Genomic DNA, 16,227 nt, shown 5'->3' with positions numbered 1-16,227 from the left:
GGGCTTGTTAAGACCCGACCCTACGCGTTGCTAACATTGAGGACGACCTGACCCTGTGATATTTCATAAGCCAGGCGACGGGGATACTACCGCGCGCCATTGCTGGAGGGCATCGTGACGCTGGCGCATCCCTCGCCGACCATTCGACGGTTGGTGATTTGTTGGAAGTCGAGTGGAATTCTGTATATGCCTGCCATCATGTACTTTTGAAGATCTGATAGATTGAGGAAGCTGATACCTTGGTAACTTGTCAAAGTTTCTGGATATACCTACTGTGTTGTAGATGAACACCTGGGAGCTAATGTGTCGGTCTAGTAGGAACTCAATAGTGTCTTATTCTACTGGCACACCCATCAGGAGAATGAAAACTGAAGGAAGAAGTGATTGTAAGCTTTGAATCTGCTTCTTCTTCGTTCTGCAGCCCTAGCAGTGCCCCGTACCCACTTTTCTCTACAGTCACGCGCGTTTTAAGCGACAGATACGAATTTTACCTCGGCCCAGAAGTGCAGACGTCCGCATATGGCGTGACGGACAACTTTTTCTTATCCTCCCATTACCACCCTTACCGGTGTCCCGATTTTGCCGTCTCATTGCACGGTCCACAGGCTGTACGTCAAGATTTCCTTGTAACCCCGTGTCTAGATGCTGCCCATTTACAGCAAGGATACTCCTAGCTACGTCTGCCGGCAGTTTACGATAACGAGCGTCGTGTCAGTGACTGAGACGTCCTGTACGTCTATCCGCCGCCCTCCCCGAATACAATAATTGAGGACTGGACGCTGACGACGCGTAGAAGTAGCCGAGACACAAGTTTCGGACAACCTGGTGGATCTATGAGGAGGATTCTCGAAACAATGATGACTATTTAGTGACATGTTCAACCCCAACTCTGTCGACTAACGATTCTGACTTGTTGAAGAGTTCTAGTGGAGGTATAGTAGGTGGCAGTAGCGCAGCCAGAGGGGTGCCAAGGGTCCCTGGTACCCCCCCAAAGAAGAGGCTTTGTGGTGTAGCAGAATTTTACTAAATTTCTACTAACAGTAAGTGGTGCAGTACAGATGTACTAGAGCTGTACTACAGTTCTACTAGGACCTAGGTGATGCAACAGAATTGCTCTAGATTTCCACTAGGTGGTGTAGAGGAGTTGTACAAGACTTCTACTAGATCAGATAGTAGAACTGTCCTAGATTTGTCCCATACTTATGGTATAGCACGAGCCTCCTAGGTATTGTACCACAGTCTTCCTACATCATAAAACACAGTCCCAACTTCAAGCTCCACCGTCCCTTCTCTCCCAACCCGCAACAAGTACCCAAAGAACGGACCATCACACCAGGTCTCCTTTCAGAAACAGGTTCACCCGACTTTATCGCGGCCTAATAGATCCTCCGGGTAGAAACAAGACCAAGACACATCCCACGGCCTGATCAAGTCGCGGAGACACCGCGGAGGCACCGGATAATCCGATGGCGGGCGGATAAGGGGGAGTAGTTCCGCCGTGAATCTCGCTACCGGCCGCGCAGATTTATTGGCCCGGCCGGCTCGTGCACGCATAATGCCCCGTCTAAAAAGCCGTCGGGGACGGTTGTTGAGACCGTCACAGCCACGGCTCACGCACATCCACCGTGTAATTTCACGGGGATGCGCACCTGCAGCGCGGCGTTAACGAGAGTCCGTGGGACTTTCTTGCTTCCTCTCTCCACCGTGCAACTAACGAAGTGCCTTCTGCAACGGTTACTTCGCGAGCTTGGCCCGCCGGCGGGAGGATTTAAACAGTCCAACCCGCGAGACGCTTCGAGCCTCGCCCCCACGTCGAAGAATATACTCGAGAGAAAGGGTGGAGCAGAGGAAAGAGAGAAAGGGGACGAGGAAGAAGTCGAGGGTGAAAGTAACGCGGAGTAACGAGGCGTCCAATTATCAACTCGTCGTGACGCGCGGTGACTCCCTCGGCCTGGGAGCATCCACCAGAGGCACATTTTTCCTGGCCTGGGACGCGGGTCTACAAGGTGTCCTGAGAAGTTGCCGTCGTGATCCGAAGCTGTGCATAGGTCTGTGGAATGGACGGGGAAGACCGGGGATCGTTTTGGTTTGACGGGGTAGTGTGTTAAAGGAAGATGGACGAGTTTTGTTACTGATGGGTGGTGCGTTGGGATAATAGCTTGACGATGGGCGGTGAGATGTGATATTGAACTCAACTTTGTTATATGTTGTAGATTTTAATAATGTGGTAAATGAATGGAATTTAATAAAATTATTCTATTATTCCTGTATCGAGTGTAGAAAGTTCTATATGCTCCTGTTAATTCCCCTCAGCATTTTCTCTCATTCTATTAAAAATCCCGTATTTAAAAACTAATTACGTCCACACTTCGAACTACATTATTCCTCCATCTGTATAACTCAAGTTACTAGTCTCCTCCAAACAATTCCTGACGACGAACAAATTTAATAATTTTCTGCAGATAGCAGGATAGTATCCAAATAATCCACTCTAATCAGGCACGAGCTCACCGCAGTCCGCTAATCTGCCTCTTTTATCGCGAAAAAAAACAGGTTCCTAGAGAACCATTCTCGATACACCTTTGTCTGCGCCGACCTCCGACAGCATATTTCCAGCACACCCTGTAAAGGTGTCCTACAGCCCCCTTTCCACCCCCGTCACGGCTGAGCTCGCTCGCCCCGTGCCTCGCCGTGAAACGAAGCGAGTTTTATTCAGTTTTCAGGGAATCCAGGAGTCCCGTCTGCGAGCCGCGCTAACGATTCCGCCAGAAAAGTTCCCAGCGTCGAGGAGACGAAGAGGACGGTATGGGAATTAAATAATTCCGCGGTGCAGACGGCCCGTTCCTCACTGAACCACCAAACGCGAAAGAATTTATTGTTGAACCCCGATTGGCTGTTCCGAACGTACATCTCTTCGATCGTGAATCCATTTGTTTAGGGAATGTCGTTCCGAGTGGATACAGTCGCAACGAGACAATTGCGGTTTTGTTTTTCAATAGGTTTTGCATGTGTTGAAGTTTATAACACGAGGGTAATAGTGAGTGGTTGGAGTTGTCCGGAGATAGGGGTAGAATTGTTTCAGGTGTCAGATGGGACTTTTCTAGTGATGATTAGAAGTTTAGATCAGGAATTGGAGAATCGAGTTGGCTATCGGAGATAGGTGTAGATGCTTGTGGTTCAGGTGGATTTCCCTTTGTCATAGGTTTAAGAGGGGCTGCGTGTAATAAGAGAAGATGATACCACTTTCACGTAGGATTACAAGTGTTCTAGTGGTTATGGTCTGAGCTTCGAGCTCAATAGGACCTGAGACAAATCAAACGATTGGAAATTACCATCCCACAAGGAAGAATCGAATCATGTGAGGCGAAAATCCAGACGCGGCTCTGACATCCCAGGACCATATAAAAAGCACCCTAAATTACCTAAAAAACACTAACCTCTACCACAAAATCTGTCCATCGAATTGACCTAGCAGTAGATATGATGTGAAGCCCACAACTAGAAGAAAAATACCGAATCACGCACCCAAATGGAGCACTTGAGGAGTCTATCGATCAAGATCCGGGAAACCAATAGAGAGCCCGCAAAAGCAGTTTTCAGCTCCAAAAAGACCAGAGCTCCGGCTGCGGCGTTGCACCGGCAAATTAGGTATCCCCGAGCAAAACAACTCCACCATCCCACTTCCCCCAAAGCAACATTCTCGGCAGTTAATCAGTCCAGCCGTCGATTGCAACACGCAAATCGGGCCCGCTAATCGTTTTCTTCCCCCCGACACGCCAGGAAACGAGTTATCATTCCAAGAACAAGCGTTCCAATCAGCGAGCCCGCGCGAAGCCATGTCTAGAAACACCGCGCGGGAAAAGATAGAGCAATCACGCCGCCATGCTCCGAAAATTCCGCCATTTCCCCGCGTTCACCAATTCCATTCGCCTCCCCCCCTCCCGTGGCCCCGTAATCACCCGTATAATTCCGATCCGCGATCGAGTATCTCCGGTTTCTGGGGGGCAATTTGGCGGGCAATTAGAGATCGATCCTGCAGTCGGCGCAGGTGCCAGTTAATTGATCCCTAATTGCCGCGATAAGTTGGCCGACTTTGCGGGAAACCGATCGACACCGTTCCCCGTCGCGGACGTGAGCAAAACTCCAACTCCTTCGGTCGAGGGAAGAAGTAGAAGAAGAGGAGGAGAAAAAGAAGGGAAAAATGAGGGCGAGGAACGTGGGGGAGATACTTGGAAAGTGGCCTGATCAACCACCGCGGGATCTTCCCGCGATCAGCCAGGCGAACTGCGAAGTTTCGCTGGCTCGTTAGTGTCGCATACAGGCTGGCCAACTTCTCTATTTACCCGCGAAATCCCCGACGTCTGGAGTACACTCGCCAGCAGCCAGCGTACGTCGATGCTCGCTCGTCTGTTACGCACATTTTCCGTATGCCCTGATTAAACATTCTTCTAATCGCTGCGCATTTTCAGCCAGTGCCACGTGTTTGCTAAAGTTAGTTTGCTCACTGTTTTATAGGTTATATTAGATGTACAGAAATGTCTTTTTCACTACACCTACTTACAATTTTACCAAAAGTGGCAAAAGGTTATGGATGGCCAAGGAAAATACGTTTAACAAAACGAGCAACACTCGCGCTACCTAATACCAAAGATTAGAAGAGTCACCAAGAACCTCCGCAAGTGGAGGCTACGTAGATATCGCCTAAAGCCGCGTATTCACCTGCGCATTCGCCCCGAATGTGCATTCGGCGCGCACCGATTTTTTGCTCGTCCGGTGTTCGGCGCGTGTTCGGGGCGCGGCGCGCATTCGGGCCGATCCGCTTGTTGGCGGTCCATCAAAGCGCGCATTCGGGTCCGAACAATACCATGAAATGGACGCCGCAAATTTCACTCAACCCCGAACGCGCGCCGAATGCGCGCTGAGCTCCGAACGGGCAAAAAATCGGTGCGCGCCGAATGCACATTCGGGGCGAATGCGCAGGTGAATACGCGGCTTAAGACGCTAAAACAAATATCGCCTACACACTTGTACGGCAAAAGTTCGCGAAGAAGGTTTTAGAATAATTAAGTCCCAGCTGGAACGTTTGCATTATTCAGATAAGCGCCACTGCAGCGTTTCTTCGCAAGCTTTTACCATCCACCAACAGCGCAGGAGCATCGATATCCCCTGCCAGGGCGTAACTACGAAATGCAACCTTCTCGAAACAACCACCCCCGTAATCCTCCCCCGTTCCAAGCGATCCTCGGCTTGCTGCCTTTAGTCGGGCGCATGGAACCGATGACCGTGTATTCCCATGCGTTCCGTAATATCTTGAAATACGGCCGCGATAAAGAAACTGGATCAAAATCCTCGCCTTTCATCCTCGTAAATTCCCCGGATGACACAAAGCTCCCGGCGACCGTGGAGGCCCGTGGAAGCTGGGAAACCGACGACAGTATGGAACAGCGCCGTGGAAAGGAGGGTGGAGTGGAGTGGTGATGCTTTCGAATCCGTCGCGTCTTCCCGCGTCACGCATCTGTTGCATCCTGGATATTAATTACGGGATAATTCTTTTCGAATGGATGCGCCATCCAGATTAACGTCCCGCCGTGTTCCCGTCACGGGTGTCGGCGGACCGTCGCTGGAAGTACAGGTGGAAACACGAAGATCTCCTCGAGTGGCTTTGTCGGAGGCCACGCATTTTTACTCCGTCCCGGGGAAGGATTAATTTAATGCGACTTGCAGTTCAGGGAGCGGAGGCGCGTCCATTGTTCTTCGGGGGCTCAACTACGAGCAATTTATGAAACTTATTCGTTTGCATTCCGTGTTGGCTTCTCGTCCAACTGGCGGAGAAGTTGCTCGTTGACTTGAACGCGTTCATCCCCCCAGCCCTGCCGCGGCGAACACTGTACCGGGGAAATGGTAAAAGTTCCGTGAGTAATCGCGGTGTTTAGCGGGTATCGACGCTGTTACTGTGGCTGTTGGGATTCGTTAAGCAAGAAACATTCTTAAAAGGGGATTCCTGGATGATTTGGGGTTTGGTCAGGATTGGATCAGGTCCAGCTCAAATTTAAGGTGGACTAGATAGATGTAGGCTGAATTCAGGTAGGCCTGAAGAGTTTTCGTTGATGTTCCTTTAGAAAGAAGAGCGTGAAGAAACGTGCTCAACTACTGCCCACTACAAAATCAATGTTTTCTTCCAAAAGGAATAGCCTCTATCACTCTACCTCCCCCGTTCGAAGAAAAGGATCACCTCTTCGAATTCTCACGCTGAGAACTTCCACAAACAAGCCCTCCATCCTCCATTTCGTCCGACGTTCAACTGGAAGCCTCCGTTAAGGGGAAAGAAAGAACGAGGTGTACAGGGAAAAATGAAAACGTACCGCGAGGACAGTCCCGAGGAAGCGACGTTGTAGAACATACTTGATCGTTCGCGAACGAAGCAAGAGAGACTTGTCCCGTGTACGTTACCCTTCCGTTGTAGCGGCCCCGACACGAATGCAGCCCGCGATGCCCGCTAACAAGCGAATTGTTTCGAACGATTATGCCTTGAGAAAGTGGCTGCCGTGTTCTTCGCTGGCCATGCAAACGGAGGGGGTTGCAAAAGTGTCCTCTTCCGACGTGGTCTCTAAGGCTAATTACGCGGGCTCGCCCGTCTTCAATTACAACGCCAGCCCTTCTTCTGCAGCTTTATATCATCAGCAATAATTACGGCCCGAGGAAGGGTTGCCGAGGATCCACGAAAGAGGAAGTAAGTAATTCCAAACGAACGATCGTTTCTATTGTCTCCCCGCGCTGACCCCGAGCAGGAATAACCGCGGGCCTTGAATTTTTAGTCACCTGATTGCGATCTGAGGATCGCACACGCAGGTAATTTGAAGAGGTGAGATCGTCAGGGGTGTAATTTGCGCGTTACGTTACCGTGGAAGGAGGGATACAGAGGGACGAGGGCGGAGGAGGCCTTTACTGCGTACGTTGCAGGCAGTTTTGATGAGTATCGTGTGTTCGAGCAGATGATATCGTTAACATAAGCCTCCTGGAGGGTGTTTCGTAGTTAGGTCGGCTTGGGAACACGTTGGCAAGCTTGAAGCGTCCGCGGGAAATTTGAACGGAGTTCAACTTTGCACAGTTGGATGCGCGCTGAGGAGGAGAGCTCTGTCCTTCGAGCTGCGGAGGTTTTTCTGGCTTGACAGATGCGAATAGTCGCGAGCAACGGGGAGTAGGAAAATGGAGGGATTAAAGAAGCGTTTAATTTTTTTGCCGGAGGTGGAACGACCGCCAACAAGTGGATAGAAACAGCCCCAAGGAGTTAACCTCTTGCTGCCTCGGACACGCTTGAGAGGATGCCAGCGGGGCTTTCTTGCGAGCTCGCAAGAAACCGGGCGGAATTGCCAGCGTTTTACAAAGGCCCGCAAACTTTTCGCGTCTGGGACACTTTGTTCTTTAACGCCAGCGCTTTCTCGCTGCTCCCCGACAATGCAAACCAATCTTGCGGCGTACAATACCGCGCGACGGTTCTGAGTTCCTTTCTGAACCAGACAGGGCTGTCAGATTTCGGGGACAACGATTTTCTTTTACAAACGGCGCAGCCACGCGCCGCGGAGGTTTAAATTGAAATAAAATTACCTCTTCGACCACGAAGCGGGGCTGCTCCGCCAAGGAATTCGTCCAATTTAGCAGAGTCTCGAGCACCATTCAAACACCTGTTCTTATTGCGCCCCCCGGGGCATCCGGCATAATTCCTCCCTTCACAGCGACGCGTTGCCCGATTAATACGAGGATCCTCGGTGGCGAAGTTTCTCTGAAGTCTTTAAGGAGCCACGTATTATTCTTTTCGAACAATGTTTCCTCCGCGAAACAAGAAGTTTCCTTTGGCTACCTCGTTGGCCCAAGTTCGAGAGAGGGAACCGACACGGGATCGCGGAGCCTTTGGTCGGCGAGGTGAGGACTTTTCCGCCAGGAAACGCGTCCGAGACGGTTGTTACAGGTGTGCCCGTTCGAATTACACGGCTAACTTTAAGTGAAAAGTTTTTTCCCCGAGGCGGCGCGGGCCAGGGCCGCGCGTATTTCGCGGGCAACCCTTTGTCGGGTCGACCTCGGCGTCCACGCCTCGTCGTGTACCGCTTTATTTTATGCAAAACGGGCCGCGGGATCCCCAGGAATGCCTAAAGTTTCTAAAGAACGAGGAGCAGGAAGGAAGGAGCACGGTATTCCTCGACAAAGTGGCTCCTTCGCTGTTTGCAACGGAACACGCGGAAATTCTGGTGTAGGGAAACATTCTGTCATCAATTCAATTTATTATTGTGGATTCGCTAATGAAAAGCTAGAAGAAAGTACGAAAGAAGCGCTGGAAATTGTACCTTTGTGGATGAGGAAATCTTAAACTGTGTTGAGAACGTGATTATTCATTTTGAGAGGTTATGTATGCTCCTGTATACTAGGCTAACAGCGTGTATAAAATGTTGCAGAAAGGTTAATGAGAACCTTCACTTCCAAATCTCTCTAAATTGTGCGAAATCGGCGCAAGGAACAAATTATTTACTTATAACTGCAAATCTGGAGCAGGGTTGCCAAATCGAACATCAAGAAAATTGAAACCTCCAGTCTATTATATTAAGATTTAGTCTAAATACACTCTGGTATATCAGAAATGACGGTATGAGAAGAACACTACAAACACCCACCGTGAAAGAGGAAATTACACGATACACCAAAGCCAGGGCCGGCGAAACCCATTATGCAATTTATGCACCGTATGAGGGCGCCAGCTGAAGGGCCGCTAAAAAACTATACCGCACACTTAATAATAAAGGAATTCAACTCCCCATAAACAGAATGTAAATGTAATTCTTTTCTTATTGTACCTCGTAACGACAAAACATATTAAATAGAAAACAGGTGCAAAAATTTCACCAAAGCGCACCAAAACGGGATACATAAATGATCACATAAACCCTGTCGCAAAACACTGTTACTCAGTCCTCCTCAGAAGGCTCAAAAGGAAATACACTCCAGATTTATTCATACCAAACCACAAATACACCTATACATTCACACACATCAGCTACAACACTAGTAGTCTACTCCAGAGATTGTCTATAAAAGTATAGAAATCGTCACGTTATATTAAATAATCCCTCTAAAAAACTGTAATTAATTGTATATAACAATTAGGAACATTTAATAAAGGACTGAACAAAAAATTGTGTTATATACTGGGGACAAGTAGACTGCAGTAGCTGACTTTAGCTAAGCCGCGTCCCTCTCCACCTAAGAATCTCCCAAGCCCGAAAGCCACACCCACAATCTCATAACACCCGAAGCCTCTTTTTCCACTCACATTACAAACATATGATCCAGAAACTTTAACTTAAGAAATTATCAATTATCAATTCTTTATCCCTTTTCCTTGGGATGATAAAGACGTTCGGTGCAATGGAAATCTCCCGCTGTGATCTTAACAGTCCTCGACACCTCCCACCTCCATTAAGCTCCGCCTAAAAGAACTTATTTCCTCCCCCGCCGCGCAGTATCGAGAAACAGTAACGTATTCGAGGGAAAGTGCTGGTTCTGCTGTAAATACCGCTGTAAGGCAGTGGAAATCGCGTTCGAAGGGGTCACCCGGCGGCGTAATCCCGTAATCGTGCAGCGACCTTTCGCGAAACAGCGGCTCTCGTGACGTTCGTTCATTCGTAGAACGAAAGTATAAATTCTACTTTCGATGCTATATCGCACGAGGAGACCGCGTAGTGGGTGGAACGAATGGGATCGCAGTGGGAAACAGCGTAAAGGAGGGGACCTCACGTCATAAGATTTCCGTCCGGGAAACAAACAGCCGCTATTACCAATGGCACGAGAGGCAACGTTAAGCGGTCGCCTAATGATCTGTCGGGACACAATGTAAATCTGCTGGTTCGTTTGACTTCGGGGCTTAGGAGGCCGCGGTTTCAACGCGCAACTGCTAACAGGATTTTGATCGTACTTTCGGCATCGGTGGCTGCAAACTGGAGGCGCTCAAGGAACTTCGGTAATTTGAGCGACAGTGGTGTCAAACAACAGGATAGTTAGATACGTATAGGACGTAGAAGAAGTGCCACAAATCTTGAATTTAAAAGTCAAACCACTCTGTGCCCCACGCGTTCCACTGGATAAGAGGATGAAGGAAGCAAGTGCCGTAAACGAACACTTCCCCCACAAAAGATTCTTAAAGTTTCGACTAATCTCCCCCCCTGGCAGAGGTGACAAGCGATAAAGGTGCTTAGATTCGATCCCAGAAGCTGCGAGCGTCGCTGCTTTCACACCCAGCACAGATTAAACTCCTGAATATGACAGAGCTACAGTTCAGCCCTTCCACGTGAGTCATCAAATCGTAGACAAATAAAACGTCCAAACAACCAGTTACCGTTCGCGCCCCCCCCTGTCCATCTATCACAGTCATCAAGGTTGGGAGGAAAAAAGGAACGAGTGAACGCTGGTGGACAAGGACTGAAAAGGAACAAAAGGGGATTACGATCCAGTCGCGCAAGAGTCACTCTTCAGCGGTCGGAATCCTGCCGCGGGTTGCCTTTTAAAAATACCAACCAATCGGAAGTTCAGCGTTCGACGAGTCGTTTCACGAGGATCTCCCCGTAGGAGGACGATAATTCCTCGAGAAAAAACTTCATGATGCTGCAGAAAGGTGAGCCGAGGTCGAGCAGCCGAGTCCATTCAGCTGGCCACGGGGAACGTGAGGGGGGACTCCGCGCCGTAAATCCCGCCGCGTAAATGAGTTTCGCCTCGTAAAACCGAAGGAATCTGAGGAACGGTAGGCTGGCTGATAGCTCGCGGACAAACTGTTACGCGCGCGCACGCTTCCCTCTGACTTCAACCTCGCGAAGCTTTCGGCCGGCGCGACGTTAACCTCGCGCCACGAGCGTCGAGTAATGCGAAATCGGTATATGGGCTGTCACGCGAGCCGTCTGCCTCCACGTGAAACATATTGCTCCTATTTTGGGATCGATATCCGAAAAATACGTCTCGCGAGTGAGTGATAGTGGGAAACGAAGCTTCCGAAGAAACTCGAAGTGCTTTGAGAGAACGTGCTCGTGTTGTACGAGTTGACTCTTAAGAGTATCAAGTGTGTGCACAGATACGAGATTCGGGGATTGACTTTTCTCTGTGCATGCCCGTTGAGGTTGCCAGAAGGATAGATTTACGTCTGCGATGGTAGCTCGGGAGTAAACTGCACGGGCAAATTCCACGGCCAGAAATTAGCCCAGGAATTAGGTTAGGTTCCCACGGATCCGATGCAAATTATTCATCCCGCCAGGGGCTATCGACGCTCAATTTGCACGGTGTTTGAGCAGCCTTGAGATTCAATTCTTCGCCACGGGAACCCGGCATTTGAATTCGTGAGTGGCTAGGAGGATCGGTGATTAGGAATCCCGGCTGTTTGGACAAGCAGCCGGCTCTCTGAATCTTCTTTGTCTCGAGACGAAGCAACTGCTATACACTTAAAACATCGTTGCACCGTAAACAAACCAGCGTTATATGCGCACGCAGAATTTTGATATCAATTCGGAGATATAAGTGAGGAATACTATTCTGAAGAAATATTTGCCAAAGATATCACGGTATCAAATTGAAACGCAACAAAGATTTATCCCATTACTAGGGTTTCACTTTCTAAGTTCAAAGAGGCAGTTTCCGATCCACTGCGATCCCAATTGATGGAGACTTCATCTGGACCTTGAAAACTCGGAAATGTGAAAAAAGTCCATTCCCTCGCCCTTTCACGTCGAGTTCCCCGTTGCTCAAAGCACACCGTCGAGTAAACTCGTCTTAATTCCGTGCCGATACAGCGGCCGTTTCCCCCCTCGGAGAAAAAATCAGAAGAAAAGAAGGGAAGAAGGGATTTAAGTCCATCTCTCCCATATACATCATGTATATACATTATATATATATATATATATATATATATATATATATATATATATGCGTGTATATAAAAGGTATGAGAGCCCAGAAAGCCGTACGCATGGTAGAAGAACACCCGTAATCCGATACTTCCGGCCGACTAAAGGCTTTAAAGGATAAAAAGTGACCAGCAAAAGGTTACCTCGAAACGTTTCCAACGCGCTACCAAGGTACGCGGGACCACGATAATGCGCCTCCCATTGCCATTTAACGGGAACGAACCCGAAATGGACCGATCGTTAAGACTTCCTCCCTTTCCACCCTTTCAGTCCCCGTCCCCGTCACTTTTCTTTTCACCGCGGTACCCTGTGTGTAACCTGCGTCTTGACTTCCTCAGTTTGCTACGTGATCCCGGATTGTTTGACCTCGTGCGTTCCCTTCGTTGTATCAGGGATCGCCAGATTTCCTGCCAGTCGTGTAATTTTATGATATGTACCATGCCAGGCGAAGTTCACCCCCAAGCAGCTAATCATAACTAGGTGGATAGAATGTTCCTGGAGTTTGCTCCTCTGTCGAATTTCTTGCGTGTTCGATGGTGTTAAACTGATGAAGTTGCGGTTCAATGGATGCTTCCATCGGTTTAGTTAGGTGATATGGGAGGCTTGAGAAGCCAGGGGATTCTGTCGAGACCGTATCTTAATTTTTGAAGCCCTTTGTGAAACACTATCTGTGCTCTTGCTGAATTCTAAGCGTCAGAGCGCGTTGCAGACGGGTTCTATGAACAGTAAGCCCTACTCTAACTTCTCAATAATGCCCCGTTGATTAGTGTGAAGTCGAAATTCATAGCATTCCTCTTCGCAACTGCAAATCCGTTTTCTCCAAGTTGAAACGTGTCAAAGGTATCGAAAGTCGGCAGCTAACGGCCGGTCAGAATAACGGAGGCGGGTAGGCGCCATAGCTGCATCTCAAAACGAAGGAACGTTGGCGGTAGCAGGCGCATTTTCGGAATTGCTGGAACGCGCGTGTAATTGAATCCCGTGCTTGCCGAAATTGGACGTGCCGCATAAATTCGTAATAGGCTGGCCCGGCGTTCTCCGCTTATTAGCGGGAAAGGGCATCGAAATTACGCCAAGTGCTTTCCTATTATCGATGATAGTCAGCGAGAGGCGAGCGGCAACCGGCCCAACCACCGTGCGGGCTTAATTATTCCCCGCTCAAGTTTTCGTGCGCGCGAAATTACGGTAATGACGGTGGGGATATGTAATGATACAACGTCGTACGTCGGTCGCTTTTGTGCTATTAACCTCGTTCCCGGCGTTCCAGCGGTCGTAATGGCCACCGACCGAGCGCGCGCAAAACGAGAATCACGGGGGTTAATAAATTCGAACTGCGTGTTTAAACACTCGGAGGGGGACGCCTCTGTGTGGTCGGCGGCGAAGATCTGTTCCGTCAAATGGGGGACCTTTCTTTTGGAAATGTGGCGAAGTAAGCGGGAAGTACATTAGAAGCTCTGAAGGTAAGAAGCTTCCAGACTTTGACACATAAGCGCTGATATTACTAGATGATTGCCGGTTTTTTGTGGTTCATTATATTCTTCTTCGGAAACGAGTGATCAGGTTGCGATTAGATCTTAAGCTGGAAGTTGGTTAAGTCTGAAGTACAGGTGTAGCCACAGTTGTTCCTATATGTAGAAAAACTATTTAGGTTCCCTCACAGCTTCTTTAATTTCTCTGTCAATCTCCCTCTGATAGAAGCTTCGACATCCCTGACCCTCATGAAGCAGCATTACCAGCAACGACGGGCATATCGCCGCTACGTATCTCCACTTAATTACCCTGTCCAAGAGAAAATCGACCAGTTTTCCATCTCGCCGCCAGTGGACCGTGACCATCAGCCACTAATCGCTCTGCTCGAAGAAAACAGAGGATGTCAGACTCGCTCCCCTTCGAGGGGGGTCTGGAGGAAGCTGGTTGGTTTCCAGTTAATCGCCTGAGCGGCTGGACCGTAGGAGCTGGCGCTGGATCACGATGGAGATCGCTCGAGAGGAACATCGAAGCTCGAAAAATCTCTTGACGGGAGAAAAGGTCCAGAAGACAGAAGCGGAGGGAGGGCCGTGGACGAGGTCCCAACGGAGTCAGGCGACCCATTGAAGGCTGCTCATTGTGCTGGAATCAAGACCCCGTAGGACAGGGAGCCGCGACATCGCTGAAAGAGAAAGTTCAGCGGCTGCTAGGGCGGGTTATAAGCCGAAAACAATGGCGACGGGGAGTTTCTTGCACCCTCCGTGCGTCAAGCTGTACATCCTGTAAGGCGCTTACCGCAGCACTCGACGATTGTTACAGATGGGGAGGCAGGACGGTTAACTTGATCCTGATCCCAGGCGCCGCGACGCGATACACGGATCCGCCGCGAACGCGACCTAGGGGTGGAGCGCGTTTAAACACCGTGTATATCTGTGAATTTATCGCGCTGGATAACCGGGGGGCGGACCCCCGCCGGTGTTATTGATTTTCATGAAAGGTGGACGCTTAGAGGTGAATGCTGATGGAATATTAGGGGCGCTGAAGAATGTAGAGCAGTTGGGGGCGTGGAAACCTCGTCACGTTCTCCTCTTTTTCATTTAGAGGCTCACTATGGGCAAGTGGACAGTACCTACCACCTGTGGCACTGGGAGCAATTCTCTAGTTCCACTACCAACAACGAACGTCACTTTCACCTAAATATCACCCAGAATCCTTGATCCTTTAGTATACCTAGACAAGTGTATCTACTACCCAAGGATCCCCCTAAGCTTCAACTAAAAATTCCCTAGAAGATTCAACATCCCTCTACCCAAAATTGCAACGCACCTTCCAGCCCCAAACGCTACCCTCAACCACCCCATGAGACTCTCCCATTTGTAAGCACCTAGAGGTCCAAGGTCGCCGAGTAGTCTCAGCTTCGAAAACCAGCGACACCGCAGCGCAATAAGCGCGGAGGATCGACGATGGCGGGCGCGTTGAACGCGACTCGCCACCCGAGCTAAATTGCGTCTTTCGCGCTAATTACGCGAGAAGCTGTGTTGCGTCCCGCCGACAGGGCACCCTCCGTTCATGTTTATTCAGACGGTTTCAGTTGTCAGGCGGAATTTCATCCCCTGGCAAGTCGGAGCGCGGGATTATAAAGTCAAACCTCGCGCACGCTTCAAGAGGAGCGCCAAGTCGTGGGGCGCTAACGTCCCCCGCCCTCCGGTCCCCCTTTTCTGGCGTCGAATTTCAGCGCGCGATGCAACGAGTTTTGGAATTCGTGGCGCGTAAGCGGGCACACCCTGGGTAATTAATAGCCGCGCGGGCGAGAGTTTGATTACCTTTTCGACCTTATCCACCCCCCTCCTGCGCGCGCTGTCCCATCCCAGCGTTCTTCTAGCGGGATGGGGCGCAATTTCGTTCACGTTGGCAGGCTTGCTGCACGCGCCAAGAAATTAGCTAAGAAACTCCCCGCGATCGGGGCTAGACGAACACCATCCAGAGACAATGGACCCGGGAGGTTTTGTTAATCCTAGCTGGAAACTCGCGGAATCCACTTACTGTCTGGCTGCCTTCTACCATCCTGCACGATGACTCTGTACGTCTGGCGTCGGTCTGCGCGGCTTTTTCGTGGAGACTGAAACAGTTTTTTTGGGGTGGAAGAGTTTTAGCGCCTTTTGTGGGGAAGTGCCTTGTTGCGGGGTACTAGTTCCATCTTCTAGAGAGCTTTTGTGCAAAGCTGAAGCTACTGGAGCTGCAAGTTTGATACTCTTCCGCGTTTCAGCTGGGTTTTGTTTTTTGGAGTCTGCAGGTTTCAGGCAATGGGAGGATCCTATATCGGTGTTTGATTGATCTTGATAACTGGTGATCTGGCTCAGGATCAACAAGTAGAGGTTTAATGAAATTTGAGAAGTTATTTGACCCTGTTAGTCTTCCAAACTTTCACTGCGTGGCTGTTTTTACAAACTGAGGTCATGGAAGCAATCCTTTGTTAATCGTTGTGACATCACTTAATACCTTTTACCCTAAATACACGTGGCGTGTAACAAGAAATTAGGTCCTCCACACCCTCCGGTCTCCGCAGCGCAAAATTTCCGGGCACTCCCAGCGACATGGGGAACATAATCAAGAGAAATGATTTCGAGGAAGAATGAACTGCCACTGACATTCCCTTTGATCCTCCTTCCCGGGAAAGAGTCCACGTGACAATTGCAAACTTGGACTTAAAACTGTACAACTCTGTACAACTGTATCTGTTCTTCAATCAACAGGATTCCATCAGCGACAAGAACACCAGACTCCACAGGTTATATGATCATCAGTTTCTCTACCGAACAATCCCAAGCAG

General features: G+C 49.5%; 2 protein-coding genes across 5 annotated transcripts in view; one reads left to right on the top strand and one right to left on the bottom strand.

Annotated features, from left to right (window-relative positions):
• LOC143375821 (vanin-like protein 1) overlaps positions 1-16,227 on the top strand; it is a 208,133-nt gene that overhangs the window by 8,263 nt on the left and 183,643 nt on the right. The gene's annotated exons all lie outside the window — the stretch shown is intronic.
• Sli (slit guidance ligand) overlaps positions 1-16,227 on the bottom strand; it is a 473,757-nt gene that overhangs the window by 372,810 nt on the left and 84,720 nt on the right. The window lies entirely within an intron of this gene.

The sequence above is a fragment of the Andrena cerasifolii genome, chromosome 13 (assembly GCF_050908995.1).
Source record: "Andrena cerasifolii isolate SP2316 chromosome 13, iyAndCera1_principal, whole genome shotgun sequence".
In the NCBI taxonomy this organism is placed as follows: Eukaryota; Metazoa; Arthropoda; class Insecta; order Hymenoptera; family Andrenidae; genus Andrena; species Andrena cerasifolii.
This window is presented reverse-complemented; position numbering and strand designations above follow the sequence as displayed.